General features: G+C 41.0%; 1 long non-coding RNA gene across 1 annotated transcript; it reads left to right on the top strand.

Annotated features, from left to right (window-relative positions):
• The first annotated feature begins 16 nt into the window (after positions 1 to 16).
• LOC121870302 lies at positions 17 to 1,204 on the top strand. The gene is made up of 2 exons (XR_006089696.1): positions 17 to 178; positions 641 to 1,204. It is a non-coding gene; the product is annotated as an uncharacterized LOC121870302 (long non-coding RNA).
• Positions 1,205 to 7,890: the final 6,686 nt, after the last annotated feature.

Below are 7,890 nucleotides of genomic sequence, written 5' to 3'. Positions count from 1 at the left end.
TGTAGGCCAACAATTTTTTTTCTTCACTTTCCAGACGGTGAAAGTCCCAACTGAACAGCAGGAAAAGGAAGACAACGAGAATGACTCACAGAGCCAAAGTCATGAATCTGATGACGTCATCTACCAGGTCATCCCTCGCCAAGCACAGGGAGGCGTCTAGGGAGGCACCTAGACATGGGTTAGTAGGATGATAGATTAGAAAATAATATTAGAATAGAATAAGTAGGGGTTCAGGGGTTGGGCTCTTAATAATAAGGGTAGGGTTGATTGCTAGATAAATTTTTCCCAATAGTATTAGCAGATAGTCGAGCTTTACACAGTAACACACCTTGGATAAAACTCATTGGTTACGATATTGCCACTGCGCAAAGCTGGGAGAGGATTTAGATATTTAAGCTATACACCTAATAAGCAGGACAAAGACAAGTGAGGGCATCTTTGTTAGAATACCAGGCAAGTGAGGTTGCCTGGGTAGGTATATTATAGGTCAGGTAAAATAACCAAGATCAGTATGCATGATATGTCAAACAGTCAATTGGGTTATACCCATGTCATTCCAGTATGACAGACAAAGCAGTATGGCAGAAGAGTTTTCTACACCCAACATGCAGCCCCTTAATACCAATGTGCTCTTGTGCAGGGCTTCTTCCTGGAAGGTGCACGCTGGGATCGTGAACAACATTGCTTGGCGGAGATGTCAGCCAAGCAGCTACATGACCAGTTACCTATCATCCTTTTCCAACCTGCTGCCCTCCCAGACATGTCACACCATGAGGGTATGTGCCCCCAACACACCTTCTCTTTACTCATTCCTTTACCTTGCCCTACATGTTCAATTTAATTTTCTTTATCACTGAGTCAGACCAGGTATTCTCATCAAGGTGATTTAACCATATCATTGGTTAAGATTTTATGGGTACCTGAAAATTGCTCCATGTCAAAAGTAATGATATGTCAGAATACTATTTACAAAATGAAATTTGGTTTATGTACTTTATAATAAAACCTAGATTTCAAACTATTTGAAACTATTGAATGGATATAACCTAGAATACAGTAGACAATTTTTTTCTGCAAATTGTTAAATGACTGGATTATTTTTATACACCAGTTATTCCTGTTCTCAGTGGATTTAAATGTAAATTAAGTGGTATACGTATATGTTTTAGTTTATATCGGCAAATATATCTTGGTGACAACTTTATTCACAGCAAAAAGAAAATCTTTACTCCTTTAGATTTTGAGATAAGACTACTGGTATGGTATGTCAAATTTTAAATAAATCATATTATTGATATTTAATACACTTAGTGGAGCTTACCAAAAATAAACACTCGTGACTTCTTTGCATGAAACACAAAGGGAATGTTCATTACAAGTGAACATAAAATTAAAATAATTTTTGAGCAGTTTGTTAAGATACTGTCATTAGTTACATAACCAAAATCTTTTGAAGGAATATGTAACCAAGAACTTATAACTTATGATTCACAAATTTTGATGAGTCTGAGATGTTAATGACATTTCTGCTAACTGATGTTTTATTTAGATTAGCCACACTCGTATATTGTCCTGAACTTATTTGCACAAAAATACATCACTCAGATACTGAAGTAGAATGATTCAGCTTAGTGAATACCAACAAACTCTCGATAATCTGGACTAATTGGAAGAAAGTTGATTCATAAACTACTTATTTTTATACATCATCAAATTGCCTGAAGATTTTCATAGCGTTGTCTGCAGGTGTGAGCTGTAAATATGAAGACCAGGCAGAAGAGAAAGGCATGTACCACTGCCCTGTGTACCGCACCAGCGAGCGGAGTGGCACACTCTCCACCACAGGACATTCCTCCAATTATATCCTTGATTTGATCCTGCCTTCCTCCCTCCCATGCCACCACTGGGTCAGTCGTGCAGCAGCAGCCCTTACCCAATTAGATGACTGAACCCCATGTATTTATCAGCAAGTCATCTTCAACTAACTGAATGACTGAAGATCATTTGCATACGTCACCCAACTGAATGGTCTATACTCTACTATGAATGAGCTGGATGACTGAACTCCATCTACATGCCACCATTTCTCAGTTGGATAAGTGAACATCATCTTAATTTGTAATCACTCAGAAGGATGAGAACTTCGTAACACATTACTACCATCCAGTTGGAAGCCAAACCAACATCCACACCATATGACAACAGACTGGCTAACCTAAAGTAAACCATATCTTCTCCAACTAAATCTAACTTTCTATATATTCCTAAACAAGGTGTCATGAACATTTTAAGGCATATTTTGTATCAGAGACAGAATATTGGCAATTTTCCTTGGCACTAGAATCAGACTTTGCCATGAAGCTTGTTGGTGTGATCAAACTACTTAACACTATATTACCTAAAACATATGCATTGTACATGCATAAAGAACTAATGTAATGCTGTATACATAATGTAATGGATCCACATGGTAATTTTCTGCCAAAACTTTTCACTACTATTGCCTGACCTGCCAAGGTGTGGTGTGTGTTCTTGTGCAGCGGACAAAGAAAAATGTTTTTTATCTTGTGCCTTGTCAGTTTTTCTGAAAACATTGAAATAATTCACAGATAAAGAGAATGATACGATACTAAGAGTAATTATCAGAACAGAACAGAACAGACCATGCCATTTAAGAGAGAGAGATGGCATTGGAAAGGTTATGCCTCCCAAATCCCAACCAGCAACTAAAATGAACTGAATCACAGATCTTTAGGCAATAGCTGCATGGGAAGGATGCATGCCCAAGTCACAGCTGAATGGCTGGGACTAGTGCACTGTCTTCGAATGCCCTGAGAGCACAACATCGCTAACAAAAACCAACAATATTGTACTACCACAAACACTTACAAAACTGTACCACCAACAGCAATAAAAAATAATAATGCCATTACCACCAACATATATATATATATATATATATATATATATATATATATATATATATATATATATATATATATATATATATATATATATATATATATATATATATATATATATATATATATATATATGTAATATTCAGAAATTTCAGAGTAATTTCAAATGCCCCGCCATGAGTGATACTGAGCGTTCAAGGTCATCTGAGGGGAGGGAGCCCTGCCTGCTCGTAGCGAGAGACTGCGGAACTAGGCCTATATGATATTAAATGTAATTTACCGAATTAATAATGATGCGATTCATGAAGTTAAGGGACTATTATTGAATTTGAAATTATTATAGATCGTTTAGCAGTCTGAATAATGTTACGGGTGTCCCAAGGAGTTATTAGTTAGGCGGTAAATATATCACGTAGGCCCAAGCTAGCGCCTTGGGGAGACACGACGCTGGCTAGCCCAGTCCCGGAGAGCAGTCACACAGACAAGACGCTCCGCGCGTCCATCAGAAATAGTCACGTGGCCTAGTCACCTGTGCTGCGCTATTGCAGTATAACAAGTAAGTCTCATTCGATCTCAGACAGGGTTAGATAGGGCAGTGGTAAAGTTAACTAGAGCTAACAGTGAGTTCATTTCAGGGTTTCCGTCAGAACCCACTTGACTGGAGTTGACCGGAGTTGACCGGAGTTTGACTGCGAGAGATTGACTGCCGTTTGAGACTGCCGTTGATGATTGAGGGTGGCGACTGTCGCCATTGGACCGATCAGAGTAGGCCTGTCACTGTTTAGCGGGGTACCAAAGGATCTCTTGAGGGAATCTAGCCGTCTGGGTGCCCAGCGGACGTCGGCTCACAACACCACATGTCCAGAGCCGCTTAGTGAAACCCTCTTGCTAACGGGAAGCTAAAGCTCCTCTCAACTGCACAGGGTCTGATTGGCTCACTCTCTTCCTGCCCATGGATGCACTGGGAGTACACTGAGGCTATCTGAGTATATTAATGGTCACACACTGAGACCGTGAGTCTAGGACTCTAGGAGATACCTAGAGGAACATTTTATCTTCCTTATCACGGGTGTAGTTAACACCATTCCTCAGACTGATATTATCTTGACGTGTGTAGTTTAATATTTCTTAAATAATTTTGATAGTAGTGTTTTTTGAATGTTTGTGCCATTAAGTGGAACCAGAGTGATACTGTGATTTGATTCTTTTAATGCCTCTAATTGTTCTTCATAATTCTGATCTCAGGTATAACCTTGTTCCCCAGAGCAGTGGTTAGGTTAGGTTAGGAAGTGTACACCTGTTGGGGTGCTATAATTTTGTTGAGTGATATTATTTTGCTGAAAGCCCTTAGGGCCTATTCATTGTAGAGTATTTAATTTCTTATCTTTTATTACCATTCCTCAGTGACTGATATTATTTTGTGAAAGCCCTTAAGGCCTGTTCATATGTGCAATTAACATTTCTTAATACTTTAAATTTATTGTTGCCTGTGTTTCTAATAATTTCTATGTCATGTATAACTTTTATTCCCCAGAGTAGTGGTTAAAGTTTAAGTGAAGAGGTGCGCATATTGGTGTACCATTATTTGATTGTGTTTGTAGTGTTGGAGGGAATATAAGTGTCTAAATTTTACAGTGTGTCTCATTCATCCCAGTCACAGACGCTATCCTTCCACGGGTCACGGACAATTCATTTGTTTAGTAGATTTAAGTGTTCTTGTGCTGGTTCGGGATTTTTCTCAAAGGGGCGCTTCCACTGCCATTACCATCTATTAAATTTTAATAAACCCCAAGTCAAGTGAGAAATTAAAGTCCAGTAAATTCCGACCGTTTACAAATGGTAGCAGAGCGTAGTTTTTAATGTCGTGACTGATAGTACTGTGGTTGGGATAATGAACGCTATCATGTGTTGGTTAGTAATGGTAGGGATTGAACTCGCACTGATGCTCATCCTTGTGCCCGGACTGAGTTGGTTAGGCTTGACAATAGAGATGTGTATGAGGAGGAAGAGAGACGGCCGCGGGACCTTGGTACAGCTGAGAGAGGAGTTCGGAGACCTAAAGAGGGATTATCAAGCACAGGTAAACAGGTTCAAGTGGGAGTCTCAGGCACACATTCAACGGTTCAGGGAGGAAACAAGGGATGAATGTCAGGCCCACGTCCAGCAGTCAAGGAAGTGTGAGGTCCAAGTGGGAAATATAGGGGTACGTAAGTAATTCAGAGAGGTTGATCGAGCCCTCCAGCTGAGAGACAAGACGAAGCCGACCGATTACAGTTTAGGGTGCATGGTAATGAGAAAAGGCAGGGTGTAGGGGGTGAGTTGGAGGAGTTGTGAGTAGGGCAGAGGGGATTGGAGAGATGGTTAGGTCAGAGATGTGCGTTGAGTAGTGGTTGCTGTCATGAGCGGGATTGAGTTGCTGTCATGAGCGGGATTGAGTTGCTGTCATGAGCGGGATTGAGAGTACGGTTGTAATGTCCAGGGCCTCACTAAGATGGACTGGTACATTGTCAGAGGGTTGGTCTGCCGGCATGAGGTTCGGAGACGTGGACTGAGTATTGTTTTGACACTGGTTCCTCTTAGCTCAAGGGCCAGGCAAAAGGAGAGCATGTTGGAGATGGACTGAGTATTTTTTTTGACACTGGTTCCTCTTAGTTCAAGGGCCAGGCAAAAGGAGAGCATGCTTGTTTTGAACTGTGTATTTTTTTTTGACACTGGTTCCTCTTAGCTCAAGGGCCAGGCAAAAGGAGAGCATGCTTGTTTTGGACTGTGTATTTTTTTTGACACTGGTTCCTCTTAGTTCAAGGGCCAGGCCAAAGGAGAGCATGTTTGTTTTGGACTGTGTATTTTTTTTGACACTGGGTTCTCTAGTTAAGGGCCAGGCAAAAGGGGAGCGTGATGTTCTGGTTGGATTGAGTTGGGCTAGGAAGAAATGGAGTTGCTAGCTGCGAGTGGAATAGTACAGAGTTGAAGGTGGGTTTTAAGTTGTTCTCTCAGCACATGAGGGCAGTGCTGTCTTTTTTAGGGGGGTCGAGTGTTAGCGGGAGAGAAAAGGAGACAAGAGAAGACGGGAATGCTGCATTTAGCAAAAGGGGTGAGGTGCAGTCCTTAGAACAAAATTTTAGGGGGGTCGTATGCATGTTTTCTCAGCACATGAGGACAGTGCTGTCTTTTTTTTAGGGGGGTCGATTGTAATATTCAGAAATTTCAGAGTAATTTCAAATGCCCCGCCATGAGTGATACTGAGCGTTCAAGGTCATCTGAGGGGAGGGAGCGCTGCCTGCTCGTAGCGAGAGACTGCGGAACTAGGCCTATATGATATTGAATGTGATTTACCGAATTAATAATGATGCGATTCATGAAGTTAAGGGACTATTATTGAATTTGAAATTATTATAGATCGTTTAGCAGTCTGAATAATGTTACGGGTGTCCCAAGGAGTTATTAGTTAGGCGGTAAATATATCACGTAGGACCAAGCTAACGCCTTGAGGAGACACGACGCTGGCTAGGCCCAGTCCCGGAGAGCATTCACACAGACAAGACGTTCCGCGCGTCCATCAGAAATAGTCACGTGGCCTAGTCACCTGTGCTGCGCTATTGCAGTATAACAAGTAAGTCTCATTCGATCTCAGACAGGGTTAGATAGGGCAGTGATAAAGTAAACTAGAGCTAACAGTGAGTTCATTTCAGGGTTTCCGTCAGAACCCACTTGACCGGAGTTGATTGGAGTTGATTGGAGTTGATTGGAGTTGACTGGAGTTGACCGGAGTTGACCGGAGTTTGACTGCGAGAGATTGACTGCCGTTTGAGACTGCCGTTGATGATTGAGGGTGGCGACTGTCGCCATTGGACCGATCAGAGTAGGCCTGTCACTGTTTAGCGGGGTACCAAAGGATCTCTTGAGGGAATCTAGCCGTCTGGGTGCCCAGCGGACGTCGGCTCACAACACCACATGTCCAGAGCCGCTTAGTGGAACCCTCTTGCTAACGGGAAGCTAAAGCTCCTCTCAACTGCACAGGGTCTGATTGGCTCACTCTCTTCCTGCCCATGGACGCACTGGGAGTACACTGGGGCTATCTGAGTATATTAATGGTCACACACTGAGACCGTGAGTCTAGGATTGTAGGAGATACCTAGAGGAACATTTTATCTTCCTTATTACGGGTGTAGTTAACACCATTCCTCAGACTGATATTATCTTGACGTGTGTAGTTTAATATTTCTTAAATAATTCTGATAGTAGTGTTTTTTTGAATGTTTGTGCCATTAAGTGGAACCAGAGTGATACTGTGATTTGATTCTTTTAATGCCTCTAATTCTTCATAATTCTGATCTCAGGTATAACCTTGTTCCCCAGAGCAGTGGTTAGGTTAGGTTAGGAAGTGTACACCTGTTGGGGTGCTATACTTTTGTTGAGTGATATTATTTTGCTGAAAGCCCTTAAGGCCTATTCATTGTAGAGTATTTAATTTCTTATCTTTTATTACCATTCCTCAGTGACTGATATTATTTTGTTGAAGCCCTTAAGGCCTGTTCATGTGTGCAAACAACATTTCTTAATACTTCAAATTTATTGTTGCCTGTGTTTCTAATAATTTCTATGTCATGTATAACTTTTATTCCCCAGAGTAGTGGTTAAAGTTTAAGTGAAGAGGTGCGCATATTGGTGTACCATTATTTGATTGTGTTTGTAGTGTTGGAGGGAATATAAGTGTCTAAATTTTACAGTGTGTCTCATTCATCCCAGTCACAGACGCTATCCTTCCACGGGTCACGGACAGTTCATTTTGTGTAGTAGATTTAAGTGTTCTTGTGCTGGTTCGGGATTTTTCTCAAAGGGGCGCTTCCACTGCCTTTACCATCTATTAAATTTTAATAAACCCCAAGTCAAGTGAGAAATTAAAGTCCAGCAAATTTCCGACCGGTTATATATATATATATATATATATATATATATATATATATATATA

This window comes from Homarus americanus, unplaced genomic scaffold (genome assembly GCF_018991925.1).
Source record: "Homarus americanus isolate GMGI-L3 unplaced genomic scaffold, GMGI_Hamer_2.0 scaffold51199, whole genome shotgun sequence".
Taxonomy (NCBI): domain Eukaryota; kingdom Metazoa; phylum Arthropoda; class Malacostraca; order Decapoda; family Nephropidae; genus Homarus; species Homarus americanus.
This window is presented reverse-complemented; position numbering and strand designations above follow the sequence as displayed.